This window comes from Anomaloglossus baeobatrachus, chromosome 5, assembly GCF_048569485.1.
Source record: "Anomaloglossus baeobatrachus isolate aAnoBae1 chromosome 5, aAnoBae1.hap1, whole genome shotgun sequence".
In the NCBI taxonomy this organism is placed as follows: Eukaryota; Metazoa; Chordata; class Amphibia; order Anura; family Aromobatidae; genus Anomaloglossus; species Anomaloglossus baeobatrachus.
Window position 1 is genome coordinate 315,747,255 of NC_134357.1, and position 26,811 is coordinate 315,774,065.

The 26,811-nt window shown below is 45.4% G+C and overlaps 1 protein-coding gene across 2 annotated transcripts in view; it reads right to left on the reverse strand.

The window, feature by feature from the left end:
• The window catches only part of NOTUM (notum, palmitoleoyl-protein carboxylesterase), a 158,560-nt gene extending 150,417 nt beyond the window's left edge, over positions 1 to 8,143 (reverse strand). For both annotated transcript variants that reach the window (XR_012754070.1, XM_075347519.1), the window contains exon 1: positions 7,757 to 8,143. The gene's annotated coding sequence lies outside the window, so the exon portion shown is untranslated. The remainder of the gene's footprint in view (positions 1 to 7,756) is intronic.
• Between the last annotated feature and the right edge of the window lie 18,668 nt (positions 8,144 to 26,811).

Genomic DNA, 26,811 nt, shown 5'->3' on the forward strand with positions numbered 1-26,811 from the left:
GGAAAATCGCTAAAACTGAGGGCAAGTTTGTTCACACCAGTCTTAATGAGGGAGCGTGGTGGAGTCAAAGGCTCCTAATTTATTAAAGGGAACCTGTCTGGTAAAAAAAAGGCTATTCACTTGAATATGTCTGGTGCGCGTTTTTTAACTTGCTGGGTGCCGAGAGGAAATTAACTTTATTCCTACTGGCAACAAGGGAGGTGCCAGTAAAGGTTCAGTCACTGCTGTGTACATAGTGATCGGTGACTAAAACCGCACTGGCCGCACCACCCCTACGACTGAAAGCCCAAGGCTGCTGGGAAGAATAAAGTGTTAATTTCCTCCCAGCAGCTCTCAGAGCAGGTGCCACACAGCTTCAGAACGCTAATAAACGGCAGATTAACTCCATATCTGCATGTTAATAGTGGGGTTTTTTCATCTGACAGGTTCCCTTAAGAGGCAAATACCTGTTAATGAAGCACATGCAATCTAAAAGTGACTCGCGCCTCCCAACAAATCTTCTCAAGGCTACCACTTTTAAGATGAGTCTGGTTCATTAAAGGCTTTGTCCAGGCTTTAGATTAAAGTCTGCAGTCCAGTCACACTATGTGACTGTAGACTTGTGAATCCTCACTGTGTGCAGTATGCACACAGTCAGAATCCTCCTGTGCTGGGAGCAAGTGGTCATGTGAAAATAGGTATGCGATATGCATACTTCCAGCCACATACCAACTATACGTGTCCGGCTTCACTCAATTTACTTGTATTGAGCGAAACTGCAAACGTCTAGTCGGCACATGACCACATATATGAGAATCCTGCACTGCACTCAGTGAGGAGTCACAGAGTGACTGCAGATTTGCACCCTAAGCATTGACAACCCTTTAAGAAGTGTGCAACTCTTAATGAATAAGGTGCCTCTGACTTCACCACGCTTCTCATCATGACTGGTGTGAACAGTCATGTTTAGTGATCTCCCCGAGGTCAACCATCCTTACCTATGTAGTCTTCTACTGAGCAATGCTCCCACTAGCCAGTTTCCTACTCCACATAGATGAGGGGCAAATACCTCGAAACAGCTGTCTGTGGATGGATACCATGTTTTGGTATAGGTGGTTTCCTTGACTGGAGACTGCCCTTCCCGTAGTTGTTCCTTCCCGGTGAAAGACCTGGCTAGTTTCCTGCCAGCGTTGAGAAACATGTGATGGTGTCTCCGCAGCATTCTTGTTTTGCATATTTCCCAGGGGGCCTTGTTCTAGTGTCACTGCGTTGAGAAACACGTGATGGTGTCTCCGCGGTGTTGGATGTTTGTCTCCCCGAGGTCAACCATTCTTACCTGTGTTGCAGAGGGATGCGGCAGTCTTGAAATTGCCAAACGTTTGAAGCATGATCACCAAACAATCAAGTGTTTCATGGCAAATCGCCAGCAGGGTTGCAAGAAGCGTGTTGGGCAAAAAAGGCGCAAAATAACTGCACATGAATTGAGGAAAATCAAGCGTAAAGCTGCCAAGATGCCATTTGCCACCAGTTTGGCCATATTTCAGAGCTGCAACGTTACTAGAGTATCAAAAAGCACAAGGTGTGCCATACTCAGGGACATGGCCAAGGTAAGGAAGGCTGAAAAACAACCACCTTTGAACAAGAAACATAAGATAAAACATCAAGACTGGGCCAAGAGATATCTTAAGAATGATTTTTCAAAGGTTTTATGGACTGATGAAATGAGAGTGACTCTTGATGGGCCAGATGGATGGGCCAGAGGCTGATCAGTAAAGGACAGAGAGCTCCACTCCAACTCAGACGCCAGCAAGGTGGAGGTGGGGTATGGGCTGGTATCATCAAAGATGAACTTGTGGGATCTTTTCAGGTTGAGGATGGACTGAAGCTCAACTCCCAGACCTACTGCCAGTTTCTGGAAGACAACTTCTTCAAGCAGTGGTACAGGAAGAAGTCGGTATCGTTCAAAAAAACATGATTTTCATGCAGAACAATGCTCCATCACATGCATCCAACTACTCCACAGCGTGACTGGCCAGTAAAGGTCTAAAAGATGAAAAAATAATGACATGGCCCCCTTGTTCACCTTATCTGTACCCCATAAAATGTACCTGTGGTCCCTCATAAAATGTAAGATCTACAGGGAGGGAAAACAGTACACCTCTCGGAACAGTGTCTGGAGGCTGTGGTGGCTGCTGCACGCAATGTTGACCGTAAACAGATCAAGCAACTGACAGAATCTATGGATGGTAGGCTGTTGAGTGTCATCATAAAGAAAGGTGGCTATATTGGTAACTCATTTTTTTGGGTTTTGTTTTTGCATGTCAGAAATTTTTATTTCTAAATTTTGTGCAGTTATATTGGTTTACCTTGTTAAAATAAACAAGTGAGATGGGAATATATTTGGTTTTTATTAAGTTGCCTAATAAGTCTGCACTGTAATAGTTACAGTACCTGCACAAACAGATATCCTCCTAAAATAGCCAAATCTAAAAAAAAAACCACTCCAACTTCCAAAAATATTAAGCTTTGATATTTGAGTCTTTTGGGTTGATTGAGAACATAGTTGTTGATCAATAATAAAAAAATCCACTAAAATACAACTTGCCTAATAATTCTGCACCCAGTGTATACAGCATATGCTGCTTTTGTACTTTATCTAATAGAAATCCACAAGGACCAGTCAGAAATACAAAAAGGACACACAGTTACCAGTCTGCAAAGTGTAAAGAGGAACCCCCTCCTCTTCGAACTTTGTAGTAGTTCCAGCAGGCAAAACCTTAATGTTCATGTCTCATAGGAATGCAATAAAACAAAAAAAGTTTACATAGAAAAAAACAAACAAACTTTAAAATGGGCATGTACTTGTGAGATTTGTTTTAAGTAATATACTGGCAAATATACGTGCTACATACAACACTAAATAAGTTATTCTGCATTGGCCCCTAAAGCGTTTCTGATCCCTATGTCCTTAGTAGAAACCTCCTGTGTTCTCTCATCACAGTACCCTCTTGCACTATGTCTACCCTTCTCTCACTCCCCGCTCCTCCATCCTCCTACCCACACCCCTTCCTTTTCTGTGGTTCTGGGTGTCGCCGCTCCTCTTTGATCTCAGCTTTTTTTGGCATCCTCTTTTTTTTCTCCAAACCACAAGCAGTGTCTATGGAGCGGGTGAGGGGAGGAGGGAAAAGGAGAGGGTAAACAGAGGCCCATATCTTTAGTAGAGGGCAACAGAATGATTAATGTAAATTAGAAGTCTTTGATGAAGATTTTTTTTTTTTTGCAGGAATACTTTTGGATGAAGCTAAAAATGTGGAGAAAACGAGTCTTGTGCTTTTACTTGGAGAATGAAGTGCCTTTTAAAGGCTATATCTAAAAAATCTTATCTGATAGAATAAAAGGCAATTCCTTAAAATTATATTATCAGAAGTTTCACCCTGAACAATGGCAGTGTTCCCATCAGAACTAACAGGACATATTAAAGGAATTTGGCACCTAAAAAAAAGTGCTATTAACCTGGAGGTATGTTTCTTACCTTGATAGCCACATTCAGCTCTGACCGTGGGTTGCGAGCCTCATCCAGAGTTCCCCAAGTAGAGACATCCAGATGTCTCCTCTCACCCCAGTCATGACATCCAAAGCCCCCATTACGATATAGCGATTTGCCCGTGACGCACAAACGACGGGGGCGGGTGCGATCGGCAGCGACATCGCTAGCGATGTCGCTGTGTGTAAATGGGCCTTTAAAAGTAGTGGCCAACCCCTTTAATTTAACTATTCAACTCTATATGCCAGTATAAGTGCATGTAGATCTACTGTTCCGTGCAGCGCTACTCACATAAGTCAGAATCTGGAGACCTGATTTTTACAGTCCTTTGTTAGACCCGGTGTTAATGCAACAAACTGACAGATAGCCGTGAGCATCATAGACCCGCAAGTCATATGTGGTTCCTGAGACACAGGTTGGGGACCCATGCTCTGCAGTATTAAAGGGATTGAGAGGTTGTCCACTACTCAGGACAACCCCTTCGCAATCCCTATGTTTGCCCAAAGTAAAATAATAATATTTATACTTAACCTCTGGTGCCTGCGCCGATGCAGTGGTGTCGGCACTGCCTCTCCTGATCCCAACAGCCAATCAGCACTGGCTTTCCTCTCTTCTGCTTTGGACAAATAAAGACATCTGGAGAAATTGAGAAAATGTAAATTATGGCCACAGAAGAGGAGAGTGAAGCCAGTGCTGAATGGCAACAGGGAGCACGTGACAATGTCACCTGGGAGAGGCAGTGCTGTAATGACATTGGAGTATAGGTGTTCTTATTTTACTGGGACAGAGATTGAGTAGGGGTTGTAAAAGTACTGGACAACCTCTTTAAAAGCATGTTTGGCAGTCTAAGTAGAAGAGTAGCTACAGTTAAAGATGAAGTTTAATTCTCCCTGTAACCGCTAACTTACAGTCATTGGGGGCGGTGCAGGGTGCAGTAACAGTTACCGCTCACTAAACAATGAGTGTGTTGCATTACACCAATTGCACCTTGACGACCTTTTGATAACCTTTTCTGTAATTGAGTGTGCGAATCAGGTTTTATTAGTCAAGGTTCAGAGGATGTGATTGCAGTGCGCTCACTATGTAGTGAGTGCTGACTGTTACAACCCTTGGGATGTCCCAATGACTGGAAGAGAGGCTACAGGGAAAATATTCAGTAACTTCAATAGCTCCTTGTAGCATCTCTTCTGGTTAAATAATAGTTACCTGGATATTACCAATAAGTTTGCAGATAAATATAATTTTCTTTGATGACAGGTTCCCTGTAATCAGCTTATCACTGTAAGCCGTAAATGCGCTGCAAGTACAGACTTCACTCTACTGCGTATTGCTTCTTTGTAATTAATTTTCACAATCAGTCACTTAAGAACTTAGGATATATAAAAACCACGTCTGACAACTTGCCAAGAAGTGGTCTAGTCACTTGCCAGGTCTCAGAAACCCTTTACATAGAGCCTCTACTACCAGACTCAGAACAATGTTACTTGACATGCTACAAAGGGCAGGTTAGAAAATATTGAGTTGGTGAATATCTTTAAACAGCTCACTTAAGCTGGGTTATCTGTAGAAACCATTACAGAAGGACAGAACAGAGTACCAAAAAGGGGTTCCTGCTAAAACCCAGATTAACACTCTGGACATGTCAATCCACTGCCAGGTCATCTAACCCAATTCACCTAATCACTTTGGTCATCTAATATAGCAATTAGAATATTCTCAATCTAATTAAATAGTAGTCACTATGGTTGAACCTAGCATTGATTTAGATCAAGCCATACAATTTTAAGTTGGGTCTGTACAAAAATGTTGAGTCTCAAATCAGATCGATGTCCAGAGGATTATTATTGGGGTGACCGTCTCATCTGGCAATGAACTCTCAGAGTTGTTATATCAGGATGGAGTGAATTGTTTCCAAAACTTCTGCCTTTCTTGCTACCAGACACTACATGGACATGAAAGCCACATTTGTGACTGCTGGTAACCTCAGTAGAAGGCAGGTGACAGAGAGTCTGCTCGCACTATGTATTTACTGCACATGATCTAGACTACGCCTGCCAGACTCATCCACCACACATACAGAACAGCCGCTGTCCCCACATGGCATCCTGATGTTTCCCACTGTTACAAGACTCCAGTCTTCTGCCACTTCATGTCATCACCAGCTCTGAAGAGCAGTCTCACATAATCCTTGCGGCTCCTTCACTGCACACACGTGGCATCTTCAGTGCTACTTCAAAGCACTTGTATGACATTGTTAACACTCAGTCAGTGTCACCACAACCCAGGCTTACTGCCTCCTCAGTTCTGCACCCATGTCACCTCAATAACAGACCGAATAAAATATAAATATATATATATATATATATATATATATATATATATATATCAAATTATATCTCAAATTAGAGGAAACCTCAATGTTCTTTCCATTTACAAAGCATCCAATGAAATTTTACTGATAGGCAGGTGTCACTAAAACAGGACCTGTCAAAAACCTGACATGTCTGTTTTAGTAGATATGTGTATTCCCAATGAGGTAACAGTGCAGCTGTGTTTTTCATAGATTTGCGCATTCTACTCTTCCTTCTGACTATATAGACAACTGGGTGTTATTACTCCAATTGTCTAAGAGGCGTGTCAATACCGTATATAGTCTGACACCAGCAGCACTGATTGGACAATATTAGAACCTGCAAGGACACCCCCCCAACTAGTAACATCAATTTATTCATAAAATTCTAGGAGGAATAACAGAGGAACAGCACAATACAGCATTCTACGAAAAGACGATCCAGGATAAGTATTTTATATAGACTACAGGTATTTACTGACATGTCTGGAGACACAACAGGTCCCCTTTACCAATGTTCCTCATCAATACCTTATCACTAGGAGCTTTCTAATTAGAACTCCCGATTCAATTCTGACAGGCAACATGATTTGTCACTTTGATAACTTTGCAGACGATGTTTCCCAAGTAGATCTGAGGTCTGGACACAGAAAATTTGGTATTAGCAAAGTGGCAATATTCTCAAATACTATCAATATTATGTTAATATTGTGATCTGTGCATGCGGGTTTGATGGGCACTATTGACATACATTCAGATAGACGGTATACAGGATACAGTCATGGGATTGAAAGCAAAGAACGCAATCCTATGTCTGAAAGGCATGGAAATAAACAACCCCTCTACAACCACAGTCATCATAATCAGTACTTTAGGATCAGTCACATGTGGTTTACCACATCGATTTACCTTCTTTTACTGAAAAGGGTCTCCTGTGATTTTTAAGCACAGTTTTGTAGAAAGAGCAGTACAGTAATTTCAGAGTACAATGTAACAAAATCCAGTTGCTGAAAACCAAACCTAGTAAGAAGGCATAGCTCATAAGGACATGCTGTAGCCATTGAGCATCCTTGTAGCATCATATATGGATGTGGAGTCTGCAGCCACAGTCTATCAGATCAATGCCTGGAGAGATCAGTTTAGGGTTACTCCACTTGATATTGCCAGTGCATATACTGTATGTCGTAAAGTCACGTACCAAGCTTTATATATTGTATAGAGTGGAAAATCAAGCATGTTTCTGTAGGTGTAAAACATAGTATATTAAAAAGTATGTGAAAATTGCCTTAGAAATTGATTTAAAAGTCTGCAAAATGTGTCTATGAACGCAACAGTACAGTAACTTTTCTACTGTTCCCTGCAACTACAAAGCCCCTGACTGTACCTACTAATATATTTTTAATAATACATTTTATATAGCACCAACAAATTCCACAGCACTTTACAACTGAAAGATACATCATACTTTATCATACGCCTTAAGATGATGTATAATTTCCATTATTTATGGGTGATATGCAATACTTTCCAGTTACTAAAGAGGTACCATTTTTGGGGATACCTACCTATAGCTTTTTTGTCATTATAAAAGGCCATAGTAATAGCACATCTGCACCATTTTATAGCCCCAAAGTCACACATTTTAATAATTTAAAGCCATAGAGCACCATGAAGGTGACAGATGTAGGAAATGTGTCACAGCTGGACACCACTTCTGCTGCATTGGAAAATGAATGACCAACACATTTTGGGGAAGCCCCAGACCAAAACCTTTACCTGGAGGAGCAGCAGCCACAGCTCAGGAGTCAGGCCCATGTTAAACAATACTCTGATTTGCACAAGTGACAATACTGATACAAAAGAACAAGAATGAGGATATTTACCTAATAGATGGCAAATATTTCAGTTGTTACTTAGGATCCTCACTGTGCGTCCTCCTCCTTCAAGTCTTGATCCAGAGTTACTCTTTAAGCACTTTGTGATCCAAGGCAATAGCAGAGAAGGGCAGGTGCTGGCACAAAAGTTACACAGAGTAATATCCAGCTAGTGACATTCCAGAAGATGTTGGCTATGGAAGGAGACAATCCTAGGAGAAGGCAGCACTATAAAGCCTGGCGCTTTCCTCAATGAGTCCACCTTTGGAGGGCTGAAGTGGGTGGGAAGGAGACCTGACCCCCTCTCCAGTTACCAGGACAATAACCATGTAATGTAGACAGAGCTGGAGGTGAGGTCTGGAGGAGCAGGAGAACCACTGTGAGCCTCGCACACGGCACATCTACACACTTACAAAAGTACTGCAAGAAGGGAGGAGGAGGGGGCTTTAAATTAACCCTTTGTGACCTCCCCCTCCTGCATGTGCCCTCGATAAGGAGCCGTTAAAGTCATCAGGGTGCAGCCACCTATTGGTCTTTTGCGGGTAAATGGGAAGTAATTTGAGAGGAGATGAAAAGTTTCAAAAGACTGAAGAGCTGGAGATGAGATCAGCGCGTCCCACATCCGTCCAGGGGATCCAGGGGAGGAGGGAGAGCTAATACTGATATAATAGTGCAGGAGGATGAGGGGCCATGTGATCCCAGACACTGGGGTACTGGTGGACGATGAGGGGGTCCCCTGTGACACTGGAGTGCTTGACGTCATCACAAAGCCACGGATGTGCTTGCTATAATCACTCGCTGAAAATGAAGTACTCCACCTGATCTTACCCAATGGCACTGTGTTGCTGGTGGAGGATAAGGGTACATGTGGTCAGAGACATGGGAGATACACTGTGGTTTCTCTATATAATCAGTTAGAGACCCTGGGATGTTACATGTGTTCCTTTTTCTTACGATTACTTATCTCTTTAGGTACCACTCCAGCAGGGGGTTATTTTTCAGCGCTGGAGTAGCGCACTAAATATATGTGTATGTATGTGTGTGGCACCATAAACGACAAGCCCAGCAACACCTTTATACCTATACATGGCCAGTAATTTTCCTCATTACTGAGAAATCAGTGTTTGAATATGATATGCAAATAATGCTGAAGGACTATGGTTGATCTAAAGCCTCTGTCACTCCAGCATGACCAGCACCACCTCCTGCTTGACTAAGGATTCCTTTGCCTGAAGCCACACAGTAAAGAAACTGTCAGTCAAGCTGGAGGAGGCAGCACTGGGCTTGCAGTAGAGCTGGAGTGACAGAAGCATTAGATATACAGTCCATTTGTATATAAATGTACAGAGATAGAAATTATGTACAGAGATAGAAAATGAACATGTGAAGGGGAAGACCAGGAAGGCATACCAAAAGGTTAAAGACAAATGACCAGAGGACTAGACAAGATCAGTGTTTATTCCGAAAAAGGCAGATGCCACCGACTGTGGGAACTGTCGGACTATTGTGCTCATACCTCATACCATACCATATATCAAAATACTACTGAATATCCTACAGCTTTGCTTTGATAAAGAGATGCCAGAGGAACAAACAGGATTCAGAAAAGGCGGAAGAACAAGAAAAGTAATTGCTAACATTAGATGGATAATGGAAAAGAGCAAAGAGTACAACGAGGAGCTCTATTTTTTGTTTCATTGACTACAGCAAAGCCTTTGACTGAGTTCAAAGTAGAACAAGGAGTCAGACAAGGCTGCATCCTGTTGCCATTTCTCTTCAATTTATATGCAGAAACTATTTTCAGGAAAACTGGACTTGCCAAAAAAGAAGGAATCAAAATTGCTGCATGACTTATCAACAATCTTAAATACACAGACAGATATAACATTGATAGCAATAAGCGTAGATGGAATGAAGGACATATACCAGCGTATCAAGATGGAAAGCTCAAACACTGGACTCCTACTCAATACAAAGAAGACAAAGATATTGACTACTGCCAGTTATGACCGAGACACATTTGAGATGGATGGCGATCAACTGGAAGTTGTCAAGGACTTCAACCCACTTGTATCTGTGATCACTCAAAATTCAGCAACAACACCAGACGTCAATAGCAGAATAACTGTAATGCACATCGGTGGTGAGGCAGCGAGCAGGAGTGGACCCACTGGACCACAGGTGGACTGACTGGACCACAGGGGGACCTGAGCTTAGGCTACATTCACAAGACAGTTCCATTTTTGCAGTCCGCAAAAAATGGTCCTGTTTTTCCATGGATGCATCTGTGTGACAACTGTTCAGTATACGGTCCATGTGTCATCTGTCTGACTTCCGTCATTTTTTGTAGACCGCAAAAGAAGACTGAAGGAGCGTTACATACAGTCCATGGTATCTGGTGAGAAGCTAGTCCGCATATAAAGTCTATAAGGAACAGAATCTGGTGCAAAGGGGTAGGAGCAAGCGCTACATACTCACCTATCACCGGGAAGTTCACACTGCTCCCGTGGCAGCTCTTTGTTCTTCCCGAGCTGGCCGCTCATTAGGCTCATACATATTCATTGCTTCCCTTGCTCACCGGCGTCTGTGATTGGTTGCAGTCAGACCTGCCCCCACGCTGAGTGACAGCTGTCTGACTGCAACCAATCACAGCCGCCGGTGGGCAGGTCTATATCGTACAGTAAAATAAATAATAATAAAAAGTGTGCGGTCTCCCCCAATTTTGATACCAAGCCAAGATAAAGCCTCACAGCTGAGGGCTTGTTTTCTCAGACTGGGGGGCCCACGTTATTGGGAGCACCCCAGCCTAAAAATATCAGCCAGCAGCTGCCCGGAATTGCATTAGATGTGACAGTCCCGGACTTTACCCGAATCTTCCCAACTGCCCTGGTGCTGTGGCAATCTGGGTAATATATAGGGTTGATACCAGCTGTGCAATGTCACCTGGCATCAAGCCCAGAAGTTAGTGATGTCACGGCGTCTATGAGATACCCAACATCAACTTACCCAGTCAGTAATAAAAAAATAGACACATTTTTATTTGAAAAAAACACTCCCCAACATATTCCCTCTTCCACCAATTTATTGGAAAGAAAAATCAAATCCGGGTCTGGCGTAATCCAATAAGGGTGGCCCACAACGATCCATACCATACTCACTCTCGTCACTGACTTCCATTGTCCGCCACGTTCACAAGCGAAGTATCGTGAGCAAACTGTGATGTCACTGCTAGTCACAGTATTGAGCCGCCCGCGAGACTTGATATGAGAATGGCGGGCATGGAAGTCAGTGACGAGCGCTTACGTCAGGAGTGCAGCGGACTTCATCACAGCAGGTAATGAACTTAACTAACCTCCTGACAGCAATGCTTGTCATCCTCGCGGCTGCTCACACTGCTGTGCGGGAAAATGCTGACACACTGCAGTACGAGCAGCTGCGAGGCTGGCACGGGAGCGGGACACAGACTGCAGGAGCACCTGACGGAAGCCACACAAAAGTGCTTCCGTGTGGCTTCCGGGGATTTTGCGGACCCATTGTGTCACAGTCCACAATTATGGAACAGAATAGGACATGTTCCATAGTAACGGAATGGACATACGGAATCCGAAGTGTGTTTTTTGTAGGAACTGATGCACGCAGAAGTGCTTCCGTGAGTGAGTCCGCGTCCCTGCTGGGGAGAGGCAGAGCAGTGCAGGGACACTGGCGCTACAGTATTTCCCATTTACACCCCCTTTTCACCAGGCCTGAAGGAAATGTCTTCTCCAGAATTACGTGTTGGCTGAAGAAATGGCCAGTGGAAAGGGTATGCCGGATGGTCGTTGCTTTAGAGGCTTTCTCCCAACCCCTGAATAGTGAATGGAAGTGGTTTCCAGAGCAGTCATCTCAGAGGATTCAGGGACACATTGGGATTCCCTCTCTCCTCTTGTGGAAGTCACGTGTAGCAGGGCAACAGACAGTAAGCAGAACCGGATGACTAGGTGATACCTTAGAAGACCTTGATGAATGAGCACTGACCAGGCACCTTTTGTGGCAATTCTGCCCTCAATGGAGCACCTCTCCAGATTCCAGTTCAGAACTTGCTTATGAGTACGAAGCCAAAGCAGACCTAGGAAGAGTGGGAAGGACAGGCTGGCAAACACCAGGAAGGAGATCCTCTCTGCATGCAAAGTTCCCAGACACAGCTCCACAAGTTCAGAAACAAATCGTATGGGCTTGGACAAGGGTGCTCCATAGACAGATGAAATGGACAAAGCAATCTGGAGGCATCGGATGGGAATCTGTTACTGATGTACCACAGCTTGTAGAATGAAGTTCCCAGCAGATCCAGAATCAAGGTGGGCCATCTCAGAGAACTGAATTCCTCCATACGATAACGACATGGACAGGGTCAACAAAGAAGAGAGTGTTTTCGCTGAGGGAGGCCTCTCCTACCAGCCCGACGCGATCCAGGGAGCAGTCCAGCGGTCTATTTGTCAGGGGGAAGTCCAGCGACTCACAGTCAGTGGTGAGTCAGTGTCCCTACTGGGGAGAAGCAGAGCAGTGCAGGGATGCCAGCACTACAATAGCTATGGGCAAATCAACAATGAGGTCACTGCATTAGGTCTTCAAATTGAGTAACGTTTCACTGGTGATGAAGACACCGCTCATACAAAGTCTGATCTTTTCTATAGTAACATATGGATACGAAATCTGGACAACAGAAAAAGAATCAACGCCTTTGAAAGGTGTTGCTGGAGAAGGATGTTATCAATACCATGGATGGCAAGAATAAACAAACTAATTTTGGAAGAAATCAAGCCAGTCATGTCACTGGAAACAAGAATCACCAGGCTACGACTTGGCTACTTTGGACACATCATACGAAGAGAGCAATCACTGGAGAAGAGCATCATGGTCAGAGAAATAGAAGAAACAAGGAGAAGAGGAAAACCAGCAACCTGACGGCTTGATAACATGAAGATAACAGTGGAAAAGACCCTGGTGAACCTATCAAAGCTTGCATAAGATTGATCTTCCTACAAAGCGTTCATCCATCAAGTCACCATGACTCGAGGTTGAGCTGAAGGCTGTTAAATAATAAGAATTGCATATCAATTCATACACTGATTTCTCAGTTACTAAGGCGTGGACTGGCCTTATAAAGGTATTGCTGGACTTGTCTTTTGATAGAGCTATGTGCACATACACACACGTAAATACATATACAGTTTGGGAATGATTTCCTATTTACAGATTTCCTTTAAAGAGAACATGTCAAAATTCCCAATACACTTTAGAGCCCTATTTCTACATTTTAATAATGTACTTGCTGTCCCAGACTGATATTTGCATGTATCATTCAACACAACTTAGGCCATACACAGGTGTTGTGAATGTCAGTTATGCTTTGGCTTCTGTGAGGCTCCCTCTTGTGGCCAGGAATGGTTTGGTCAGAGACCAGGTGTGTTGAGCAATGGGCGTTTCCATTGCTAACTCTCTGTCTATTTAAACCCTGGTCTGATAGCAGGCTATGCCGGATGTCAGTTGTTCCTTGTTCACCAGCCTGATTCATCCTGCTCTAGACCACATCTACCTCAGATAAGTGCTTTGCTCTTTATTTGTTGTTTGGTTCTTTTACTCTTATCTGAGTTTGTCATTTGCTGTGGCTGTTGTCAGTTAATTTGCATGCAGGAATCTTCCCTCTCAGTTGCTTAGCTGGGACGCTCCCTACAGCTATGTTTGGAGTATTGCTCCTATAACTCCATTTGTTTGTTTCTTCTTGAATTTGTAATGATTCCTGCTTTCTATTCATTGGTATGACAAGAGCGCCTGGTATAGGACGGAGTTCAGATCTAGTGATCTGTGGGCCTTTTTGTACTATCAGGTATTTGGATTTTTGCAGGATTTTTCTCTGGCCACCATCAGCCCCTTTCCTGTCCTGTCCTATTTAGTCAATAGGGCCTCACCTTTTGCTAATCCTATCATCTATCTGTGTATTGTGTTTTCCTATATCACCGGTCTTTGAATGTGGGGGGCTTGCTATTCTTTATCTATTTTCTGAGGCAGAGAGTTATTCATCTTTCCTTCCTTTAGGATGGCTAGCGTCTCCGGCTGGGTTCGCGGTGCACAGGATGTTAGTTCACCCCTCGGCTACTTCTAGTGTTGATGGTTAGTAAGGGGATGGCGGCCAGATTAGTTGCCAATTCTCGTCACCTTTTACCAATGATTTATGGTGGTCTTCCATGGTTCCGGATCATAACACACAGGACTCAGTGCCACCATGCCTCCCTGAGTATGTACAGTAAAGGCAGCTGTACTTACCCTGGCTTCATCGGCACACTGCACATACCCAGGAAGGCATAGTGATGCCAAATCTCAATCAGCTGTCCAGAGGGGAGGACATTATTCATGCCTAGAGGACTAGGGTATGTGATTACAGGATCTGATGATGATCTTGTGTAGGTGAATGAACTAGACAAGTCCTGGACTAGACCTAGGTAATAGCATACGGCTACTATATGTTGTTTTGACACAATTTACAATTCATTTTCACAAGCCTTTTATAGATACTTTTTACAATTTTCTAGTGTGAAATTCCTAAACCTAAAAATGTTTCATGTATAACACATTTTGAGCTAATTTTTCTTATTTTATTTGCCTAGCCCAGGAACACATGTTGCAGAATTTTCTTTTTTAAAAGAATTCCATTGCAGATTTGGTCACAAATCCATGACAAATCTGAAACAAATTTGCATAGATTATGGATTTTAATGCGGACTTTACCCTACTCCATTACTTAAGGGGGCTTTACACGCTACAATATCGTTAATATTTTAACGTCGGGGTCACGTTGTTAGTGACGCACATCCGGCGTCATTAACGATATCGCAGCGTGTGATACTTACCAGCGACCTTAAGCGACCTCAAAAATGGTGAAAATCGTTCACCATGGAGAGGTCGTCCCAAAACCAAAAATCGGTAATGGTTGATTATCGATGTGGTTCGTTGCTCCTGCGGCAGCACACATCGCTGTGTGTGACACCGCAGGAGCGAGGAACGTCTCCTTACCTGCCGCCGGCCACAATGCGGAAGGAAGGAGGTGGGCGGGATGTTATGTCCCACTCATCTCTGCCCCTCCGCTTTGATTGGCCGGCTGCTTAGTGACGTCGCGGTGACGTCGCTGTGATGCCAAACGTCCCTCTCCCTTGAGGGAGGGATTGCTCGGCAGTCACAGCGACGACGCCGACCAGGTAAGTGCGTGTGACGCTGCCTTAGCGATAATGTTCGCTGTGGCAGCGATCACACGATATCGCATCCACGACGGGGGCAAGTGCTTACACGCTTGATATCGCTAGCAATTGCTAGCGATGTCATACCGTGTAAAGCCCGCTTAAGTATTGGATAATGTAAAATCTGCAGTGAAAATCCACACAAGAATGTGCACCATACTCTAATTTTTGCGATGTTCTTTTTTCTATGCAATGAATGGAATTTTTAAAACCCAATTTACTTGTATTATACTAAAAATTGCTGCAGATGTCTACTGTGGAATTTATACCGTAAATCTGCAGCAAATCCTGAACATGTGACCTTATGTGTCTATTTATAGTGTTGTGTGTGGAGTGCTATTGGGACAGCTAAAGTTCAGGACATATTTTGAGACTGCAGTGCAGTCAAGCTACATATTAACAACATATCGATAAACAAGTTGTCTAACAAACACAATCACAGGAGAATGAAGCTGCCAGTTTAGCTACTTTATTTGGGATTTGTATTTTGAGCAACAAATTAATAATATTTATTAAGTTATGAGATAAAAAGAAGGGAATTTTGTTTACTTACCGTAAATTCCTTTTCTTCTAGCTCCAATTGGGAGACCCAGACAGTGGGTGTATAGCTACTGCCTCTGGAGGCCGCACAAAGAACTACACTTAAAAGTGTAAGGCCCCTCCCCTTCTGGCTATACACCCTCCCGTAGGAGTACGGATTCCTCAGTTTTAGTACCAAAGCAAGGAGGAGGAAAGCCAATAACAGTTTCAAAAACAAATTCAATCCGATAACAAGATCGGAGAACTTAAGAAACAACATGAACAACATGTGCACCCGAAAAACGAAACCCTAAGAACAAATAGGGCGGGTGCTGGGTCTCCCAATTGGAGCTAGAAGAAAAGGAATTTACGGTAAGTAAACAAAATTCCCTTCTTCTTTTTCGCTCCTAATTGGGAGACCCAGACAGTGGGACGTCCAAAAGCAGTCCCTGGGTGGGTAAAAAGATACCACATGAACGGGCTGTCAGACAGCCCTTTCCTACAGGTGGGCCACCGCCGCCTGAAGGACCTGTCTACCTAGGCTGGCATCTGCCGAAGCGTAGGTATGCACTTGATAGTGTTTGGTAAACGTGTGCAGACTCGACCAGGTAGCCGCCTGGCACACCTGCTGAGCCGTAGCCTGATGCCGCAATGCCCAGGACGCACCAACGGCTCTGGTAGAATGGGCCTTCAGTCCAGATGGAATCGGAAGCCCAGCAGAACGGTATGTGTGAAGAATTGGTTCCTTGATCCACCGCGCCAGGGTGGATTTGGAAGCTTGCGATCCCTTATGCTGACCAGCGACTAGGACAAAGAGCGCATCAGAACGGCGTAGAGACGCCGTGCGAGAAATGTAAATCCTGAGTGCTCTCACCAGGTCCAACAGATGTAAACCTTTTTCAAATTGGTGAACTGGATGCGGACACAAAGATGGCAAAGTGATATCCTGATTGAGATGAAAGGAAGAAACCACCTTGGGAGAAAACTCTGGAATTGGACGCAGTACTACCTTGTCTTGGTGAAACACCAGGAAGGGAGATTTGCAAGATAACGCCGCTAGCTCGGACACTCTTCGAAGAGACGTGACCGCCACAAGAAAAACTACTTTTTGTGAAAGCCGAGAAAGGGAAACCTCTTTCAAAGGCTCGAAAGGCGGCTTCTGGAGAGCAATGAGAACCTTGTTCAGATCCCAGGGTTCCAATGGCCGTCTGTAAGGAGGAACGATATGACAAACTCCTTGGAGAAACGTGCGTACTTTAGAAAGTCGTGCCAAGCGCTTCTGAAAGAATACGGATAGCGCGGAGACTTGACCCTTAAGAGAGCTAAGCGAGAAACCTTTTTCCAACCCAGACTGCAGGAAGGAAAGAAAAATTGGCAATGCAAATGGCCAGGGAGAAAACCCTTGAGCCAAGCACCAAGCTAAGAATATCTTCCACGTCCTGTGATAGATCTTAGCTGAGGATGGTTTTCTAGCCTGTCTCATTGTGGCAACAACTTCATGAGATAAACCGGAGGCCGCTAGGATCCAGGACTCAATGGCCACACAGTCAGGTTCAGGGCCGCAGAATTCAGATGGAAAAACGGCCCTTGAGACAGCAAATCTGGACGGTCTGGTAGTGCCCACGGTTGGCCTACCGTGAGATGCCACAGATCCGGGTACCACGACCTTCTTGGCCAGTCTGGAGCGACGAGAATGGCTCGATGGCAGTCGGACCTGATTTTCCGGAGAACTCTGGGTAACAATGCTAGAGGTGGGAACACATAGGGGAGTCGGAATTGCGACCAATCCTGAACCAAGGCGTCTGCCGCCAGCGCTCGGTGATCGTGAGACCGTGCCATGAAAACTGGGACCTTGTTGTTGTGCCGTGACGCCATCAGATCGACGTCCGGCGTCCCCCAGCGGCAACAGATCTGCTGAAACACGTCCGGGTGAAGGGACCATTCTCCTGCGTCCATGCCCTGGCGACTGAGAAAGTCTGCTTCCCAGTTTTCCACGCCTGGGATGTGAACTGCGGATATGGTGGACGCTTTGCTTTCCACCCACGTCAAAATCCGCCGGACTTCCTGAAAGGCTTGGCGACTGCGTGTTCAACCTTGGTGGTTGATGTACGCCACCGCCGTGGAATTGTCCGACTGAATCCGAATCTGCTTGCCTTCCAGCCATTGTTGGAAGGCTCGCAGAGCAAGGTAGATTGCTCTGATTTCCAGAACATTGATCTGCAGGGTGGACTCTTCCTGAGTCCACGTCCCCTGAGCCCTGTGGTGGAGAAACACCGCTCCCCACCCTGATAGGCTCGCATCCGTCGTGACCACTGCCCAGGACGGAGGAAGGAACGACTTTCCCTGTGACAATGAGGTGGGGAGAAGCCACCAACGCAGAGAGTCCTTGGCAGTCTGAGAGAGGGAGACAGTCCTGTCGAGGGACGTCGACTTCCCGTCCCATTGGCGGAGAATGTCCCATTGTAGAGGGCGCAGATGAAACTGCGCGAACGGGACCGCCTCCATTGCTGCTACCATCTTTCCTAGGAAATGCATGAGGCGCCTCAGTGAGTGCGACTGGCTCTGAAGGAGAGATTGCACTCCTGTCCTTAGCGAACACTGCTTGTCCAGTGGAAGCTTCACTATCGCTGAGAGAGTATGAAACTCCATGCCAAGATAAGTCAGAGATTGGGTCGGGATGAGATGCGACTTTGGAAAGTTGATAATCCACCCGAAACTCTGGAGAGTGTCTAGTGCCACCTTCAGACTGTGTTGGCATGCCTCTTGAGAGGGTGCCTTTATAAGCAGGTCGTCTAGATACGGGATGACCGAGTGGCCCTGCGAGTGTAGAACAGCTACTACTGCTGCCATGACCTTGGTGAAGACCCGGGGGGCTGTTGCCAGACCGAAAGGTAACGCCACGAACTGCAGGTGTTCGTCGTGTATGACGAAGCGTAGGAAACGCTGATGCTCTGGCGCAATCGGCACGTGGAGATACGCATCTTTGATATCTATTGATGCTAGAAAATCTCCTTGAGACATTGAGGCTATGACGGAGCGTAGGGATTCCATCCGGAACCTCCTGACTTTTACGTGTCTGTTGAGCAACTTTAGATCCAGGACGGGTCGATACGATCCGTCCTTTTTTGGGACTACAAACAGATTGGAGTAAAAACCGTGACCTTGTTCCTGAAGAGGGACGGAGATCACCACTCCTTCCGCCTTTAGAGCGGCCACCGCCTGCAACAGAGCATCGGCTCGGTCTGGTGGTGGAGAAGTTGTGAAGAAACGAGTTGGCGGACGAGAACTGAACTCTATCCTGTACCCGTGAGACAGAATATCCCTCACCCAACGGTCTTTGACGCGTGACAGCCAAATGTCGCCAAAGTGGGAAAGCCTCCCACCGACCGAGGGTGTGGGAATCGGAGACTGCAAATCAGGAGGACGCCGTCTTGGCAACGGTTCCTCCGGCTGTCCTTTTTGGGCGTGACTGAGACCTCCAAGAATCTGAGCGTCTCTGGTCTTTTTGAGTCTTTTTTGACGAGGCGAATTGGGACCTGCCCGGTCCTCGAAAGGACCGATAACCAGACTGACCCTTCCTCTGTTGGGGTTTGTTTTGTCTGTGTTGCGGTAAGGATGAGTCCTTACCCTTGGAGTGTTTGATGATTTCATCCAAACGCTCTCCAAACAATCGGTCACGAGAAAAAGGCAAATTGGTTAAGCACTTCTTGGAATGAGAATCTGCTTTCCAATGTCTCAACCACAGGGCCCTACGCAAAACAACGGAGTTGGCTGACGCCACTGCCGTGCGGCTTGTAGCGTCAAGAACAGCATTAATCGCGTACGACGCGAATGCCGACATTTGCGAGGTCAATGGTGCTACCTGCGGGGCAAATGCACGTGTGACTGAGTCGACTTGCACAAGCCCGGCTGAGATAGCTTGGAGTGCCCATACGGCAGCAAAAGATGGCGCTAACGACGCTCCAATCGCTTCATAGATGGATTTCAGCCAGAGCTCCATCTGCCTGTCAGTGGCATCTTTAAGTGCCGCTCCATCTTCAACTGCAACCAAGGATCTAGCTGCAAGCCTGGAAATTGGAGGATCCACTTTTGGACACTGGGTCCAACCCTTGACCACCTCAGGGGGAAAAGGATAGCGTGTATCTTTAAGCCGTTTAGAAAAACGCCTTTCCGGATAAGCGTGGGGTTTCTGGATTGCGTCTCTAAAGTCAGCGTGGTCCAGAAAAGTGCTTAATGTACGCTTAGGATATCTGAAATGGATTTTCTCGTGCTGCGAAGCTGACTCCTCTACAGGAGGAGCTGGTGGGGAAATATTTAACATCTTATTGATGGACGCTATAAGATCATTAACTATGGCGTCACCATCTGGTGTATCTAGATTGAGAGCGGTCCCAGGATCAGAATCCTGATCAGTGACGTCCGCTTCATCACCCATAGATTCATCTCGCTGGGATCCTGACCATTGAGATGAATGTGAAGGCCCCTCATAGCGAGCCCGCTTAGGTTGCCTGGGGCCATCGTCCGAGTCAGAGTCTTCACCCTGAGGTGTATGTGCCCGTCCCGGAGCTTGGAGGTAATTCAGCTGAGGGGGACCAGGGGGCAATGATTGCACAGTGTCCGTGGCCTGAAGTACAGGCCTAGCTCGCAATGCGTCAAGAATTTGTGACATAGTGAGAGACATTCTGTCAGCAAAAGCTGTAAACTCAGTTCCTGTCACCTGGACAGCATTCACAGGTGGTACACCCTGGGTCACGTCCAGCAGAGGTCCCGACTGTGCAAGCGCCGCAGGGGCCGAGCACTGCACACAATGGGGGTCAGTGGAGCCTGCCGGTAGAAAAGTCCCACATGCGGTACAGGAAGCATATAATGTCTGTGCCTTGGCACCCTTGCGTTTTGCGGACGACATGCTGATGGCTCTCTGCAATGTGAGAGAGTCTATAGCCAAAGGGCGACAAGCGCTATGCAGTACAAAGTATTTGCAGGAACAAAATACTAAGATTACTACTGGCACAAGAGGGGGTGAGCCCAAAGGGCTGCTTACCGCCCGCTGAATAGCGGGTAAGAGGCGCAGAATTCCTTGTCTGGGTCTCCCCGGCTCCCCTCTGCAGCTCAGCGTGTCAGCAGGAATGGCTGCCGGCGTCTGTGGAGAGGGGCGGTCCGTGGGAGTTCCCAAACAAAAGTGCGGGAAACAGTGTCCCTTCTGTGCCTATTGTGAGGGCTGGAGTATGTAAAAACGACTCCAGCCCTCAGCGCTGATGCACTGACCAGCGTCCCGCCCCTCTCCTGACTGGCAGGTCCGGGGGCGGGAACGAACGGAAATAGGCCGCAAAAGCCGGGGACTCGAGTTATCAGCGCGGCCGCCGTAAAAGCGCGGCCCGCGCTGAAGTCCCCGGCGCACCACAAGTGCCAGCCGCGCCGCAGTCCCAGCGGCCGGCGCGACCTTTTCCCAAAAGTGTGCCTGCTTCAGCGAAGCTGAATGAGGCTATGGCACAAGCGCCGCAGCGCTGATGTCCCCGGCGCACTACAACACCCAGCATGCTGCGGTGTGAGCGCCAAATGCACGGGGACACAGAGTACCTTGAGGAAGCAGGGCCATGTCCCTGATGTACTCCGCTCCATCCAGCATCTTCTCCAGGGGCTGTAGATGGAGCACGGTCTCAGTGCCTGGAGACCAGTAATCCCACTTCACCCAGAGCCCTGTAAAAAGGGATGGGGAAGGAATCAGCATGTGGGCTCCAGCCGCCGTACCCGCAATGGGTACCTCAACCTTACAAACACCTCCGACATACAGTGGGGTGAGAAGGGAGCATGCTGGGAGCCCTGTATGGGCCCTCTTTTCTTCCATCCGACATAGTCAGCAGCTGCTGCTGACTAAAAACAATGGAGCTATGCGTGCGTGTCTGACCTCCTGCGCACAAAGCTAAAACTGAGGAATCCGTACTCCTACGGGAGGGTGTATAGCCAGAAGGGGAGGGGCCTTACACTTTTAAGTGTAGTTCTTTGTGCGGCCTCCAGAGGCAGTAGCTATACACCCACTGTCTGGGTCTCCCAATTAGGAGCGAAAAAGAAAAGTATTTTTTTCTCTTGAATCACAGCCACTCTTAACCATTGGCAGTGTCTAGTATTGCAGCTAACATGCACATCTGAAAATGTCCTAACATAGACATACAGTTATCTTTGTTACCCATGATTGTACACATAGGCCCCTAATCATTAAGACTGGTGTTTTGTAAGCCAATCTTAATGAAAGATGCTCTACAGTCATGGCCAAAAGTTTTGAGAATGACACCAAAATTATATTTTCACATGATCTGTTGCCCTCTGGTTTTTAATTGTGTTTGTCTGATGTTTACATGACATACAGAAATATAATTGCAATCATATTATGAGTACCAAAAGGTTATATTGACAGTTAGAATGAGTTAATGCAGCAAGTCAATATTTGCAGTGTTGACCCTTCTTCTTCAGGACCTCTGCAATTCTCCCTGGCATGCTCTCAATCAACTTCTGGACCAAATCCTGACTGATAGCTGTCCTTTCTTGCATAAGCAATGCTTGCAGTTTGCAAGAATTTGTTGTTTTTTGTTTGTCCACCCGTCTTGATGATTGCCCACAAGTTCTCAATGGGATTAAGATCTGGGGAGTTTCCAGGCCATGGACCCAAAATCTCTATGTTTTGTTCCATGAGCCATTTAGTGATCACCTTTGCTTTATGGCAAGGTGCTCCATCATGCTGGAAAAGGCATTGTTGGGCGCCAAACTGCTCTTGGACAGTTGGGAGAAGTTGCTCTTGGAGGACATTCTGGTACCATTCTTTATTCATGGCTGTGTTTTTAGGCAAGATTGTGAGTAAGCCGATTCCCTTGGCTGAGAAGAAACCCCACACATGAATCGTTTCAGGATGCTTAACAGTTGGCATAGACAAGACTGGTGGTAGCGCTCACCTCTTCTTCTCCTAATAAGCTGTTTTCCAGATGTCCCAAACAATCGAAAAGGGGATTCATCTGAGAAAATGACTTTACCCCAGTCCTCAGCAGTCCACTCCCTGTACCTTTTGCAGAATATCAGTTCGTCCCTGATGTTTTTTCTGGAGAGAAGTGGCTTCTTTGCTGCCCTCCTTGAAACCAGACCTTGCTCAAGCAGTCTCCACCTCACAGTGCGTGCAGAAGCACTTACACCAGCCTGCTGCCATTGCTTAGCTAGCTCGGCACTGCTGGTAGTCCGATCCCGCAGCTGAAACAGTTTTCAGATACGGTCCTGGCGTTTGCTGGTCCTTCTTGGGCGCCCTGGAGCCTTTTTGGCAACAATGGAAGCTCTCTCCTTGAAGTTCTTGATGATGCGATAGATTGTTGACTGAGGTGCAATCTTTGTAGCTGCGATACTCTTCCCTGTTAGGCCATTTTTGTGCAGGGCAATGATGGCTGCACGTGTTTCTTTAGCGATAACCATGGTTAACTGAAGAGAAACAATGATACCAAGCATCAGCCTCCTTTTAAAGTGTCCAGTGGTATCATTCTTACTTAATCATGACTGATTGATCGCCAGCCCTGTCCTCATCAACACCCACACCTGTGTTAATGGAACAATCACTAAAACAATGTTAGCTGCTCCTTTTAAGGCAGGAATGCAATGATGTTGAAATGTGCTTTGGGGGTAAAAGTTCATTTTCTTAGCCAATATTGACTTTGCAAGCAATTGCTGTTAAGCTGATCACTCTTTATGACATTCTGGAGTATATGCAAATTGCCATTAGAAAAACGTAAGCAGTAGACTTTGTAAAAATTAATATTTGTAGCATTCTCAAAACTTTTGGCCATGACTGTAGAGTAAAATACACCCCTTAATAAATTATGTGCACATGTGCATCACTGCATGAAATGTATGTCAGTCAGGGACTGGTGTCTATATTTACACCACTTTTTTGGCATAAATAAAGATAAATATGTTGGACGCGCTCGACCCCGACCCATCGAGCCCAAGTTCTACCCACTTTTTAAAGAGTTGGCGGAGCTGGCCAGGACTGGAGTAAATGCCATACAATATAATGAATACCTGTGATTGTCATTTGACTCCGTTTACGGTTTAGTTCCCTGGAGGCTCCTTGGTATCAAACTTATATTATAAAATCTAGCACATAGCTTATCGATCTTACTCTTAATTATCCACCTAGGAAGGACAACTGTGAGAGAACAGTGTGAAGAGGGGGCCCAATGTAGGAAGGAGAAGGCAGTGTGGAGGGCCAGGCACCAAAAGAGGGGTAGCGTGGAAGTCAGGTAGCACAGAGAGTGGTAATTATTTATTCAAGGGTACTGTGCAGGGCGCAGGACCATTAAAATTACGCTGCTATTTTTAAGGGCACCATGTCGGGATATGGTGCAGAAGACCAAAGAAGAGAAACGTCTGCAGAGACTTGCTGTCAATGTGAAAAGCCATCATGGCGTCTGGACTAGAGGAGACGAAATTAAGAATGACCAATCAAAGCAGATGTCATTTATAAGGTACCAGAATGTAAATGTTTATTTGTGATACTTTCTGCATCTCATCAGCACTATGAGTCCTGTATGATCTGTAGTCTGATAACTTATAACATTAATTTACCATTGCCAAATATCAAAAATACTAGAACATTCTTACCACTATCAGCTGAAACAGTTTTAGAGCTTCTGACATATTGCTGTCTATGATACATTGCAGGGCTACTGCAATATTAATCTAATGGACAGCAAATCATTATGTAAATGCTTCTATAAGAAAACCTACACATCCATTATGTAAATTTTAATCACTGGCTTCTGAATAAAGTAGAAATTACACCATCCAGTTACTTTCTCTCTTAAAATCAAAAGACTCTCCACCTACAATTTTGAGCCTTGAGTAACATACTATGGAGAGAGATGACGAACTGTATTCCCTAATGTCCTCCAATCCAAAATTTAGGTCAACATGAAACACAGTCATTTTTGACTGATAGAAGGAATAAGGTAGAAAGAATTCATCTTTGTTAATTTATTGCCTGTCACCATAACCAAAACCAGAAATGTGAACTTACATAATGTATCCTGCAGCTTGGAGAGATCAGATATCACATGCCTTGATCTTCAGGAAGATGAATCAGGATTACTTCAGACCCATGCAAGAAGTCTTCAGACTAACGATTTTATATGGAAAAATGAAAATATGTAAGAAAGCCTTTATATTTGGCAACCAAAGCAATAAGTTGAATTACTATGTTCTCCATCTTATACACTAACTGGCTAGCATTCATTTGTACCTAAAGCTGGGTTCACACATAGCGACAGCGACATCGCTGTTACGTCACCATTTTCTGTGACGTAACAGCGACCTTGTAAGTCGCTGTTATGATCGCTGCTTAGCTGTCAAACACAGCGACGCAGCAGCGATCATAACGTCGCTACATGTGCAGAGAGCAGGGAGCCGCGCACACTGCTTAGCGCTGGCTCCTTGCTCTCCTAGCTACAGTACACATCGGGTTAATTAACCCGATGTGTACTGCAGCTACATGTCACAGTGCAGAGAGCAGGGAGCCGCGCACACTGCTTAGCGCTGGCTCCTTGCTCGCCTAGCTACAGTACACATAGGGTTAATTACCCGATGCGTACTGCAGCTACATGTGCACAGAGCAGGAGCCGGCACTAACAGCAAGAGCGGCGGAGGCTGGTAACGAAGGTAAATATCGGGTAACCAGGGAAAGGTCTTCCCTTGGTTACCCGACGTTTACAGTGGTTACAGCTTTCCGCAGCTGCCAGACGCCGGCTCCTGCTCCCTGCTCGCTTCATTTCGTCGCTCTCTCGCTGTGACACACAGCGATGTGTGCTTCACAGCGGGAGAGCGACGACGAAAAAATGAAGCAGGACATTCAGCAACGAGCAACGACCTCACAGCAGGGGCCAGCTCGTTGCTGGATGTCACACACAGCGACAGCGACGGGACGTTGCTGCAACGTCACAGAAAATGGCGACGTAGCAGCGACGTCGTTGTCGTCGTCGCTGTGTGTGACACCCCCTTTAGACCTGATCATGTCTCATAAACCCATTCTTGTACCTGAAATACTGGATATGCACAAATGTTAATTGAACATAACCACTGCTTATAGTACATTTGTATGACATAGTTGTTTGAAATATTCTTTAGAACGTTTATTCAACATTTGTATTATGGAAATCAGTATAAGAGAAAAGGAAGAATTGAACATAAACCGTTAAACGATTAGCAGAAGAGAGGTAAGGGGAAGGGGTTGAAGAGGGTACAATTGGAACTGTTGAGGGATCTGGAAATGAAAGGTTTTTTTTCAATTAACTCCACAGTCTTGAGACTTAATGCCTAAGTGATTGGGACCCATATACAAATCTGGGGTTTTCATGGTATAAATGATAGGTCATTAATTATAAGATCAGTGAGAATCAGACACCAGGCAACCCCACCAACCAGCTTATACTAGCTCTGGCAGAAGCTGGGTGTATACAGTACGGAGCAGAACATCACAGTTTAGTGGCCACTGTCAGGAACTACAGATCAGCTCCTATTCAAACCCAAACAAATTTTAGGGTCATTATTACAAAAGTAGTCGAAATTCCCTCTACCTATATATTAATTTGTTAAAAAGGTAAATTCCCGTAAGTAAATTGATTCTTTGACCCCTTGTTTAATAAGCTCAGAGCAATATTATACTAAGGAGAGTTTAATTCACTAATAAATAAGCAAAGGTTTAGATAGTTCCCAAGGAGGTTTTCTTCAGCCTTGAAGGTGATAAGGACATTTGGAATCACTTGTAAGACACTTGTACCACATATAATATTGTGGCATTCTCCATCACATTGGAGCCTGGCTTTCCACAGTCAATGCATCTACAGTATGTAGGTTTTCTTATTAAGGGGGCTCCCTCTATCACCCAATCACATGTCTGCTAAGCCACCATCATGGGATATAATTGCTTTGGCAGACAGAGCAAACAATAACCTCCAGACCTTCCATATTTGCATGCCTAAAAAGTTTACCAGTCAGTTATACACTCGCAGACATAACACGGGGGAACAATTTTGAACATAATTATTTTTAGTTTGATTTTTCTGCTCATTTAGATTATAAAAAGCCTGCTGATTTCAAAATTGTGGTTAGTTTTCTTCTAGCAAATCAGGGTTTTTTTCTTGCAAGCAGTGTGTTGAGAGTTTACGGATGTGAACAAAGGGTACTTGTGATGGCATGCCATTTGCAGTGATGGGCGAATAGTAACTATTCGTGTTTGGATTATTCGTAACG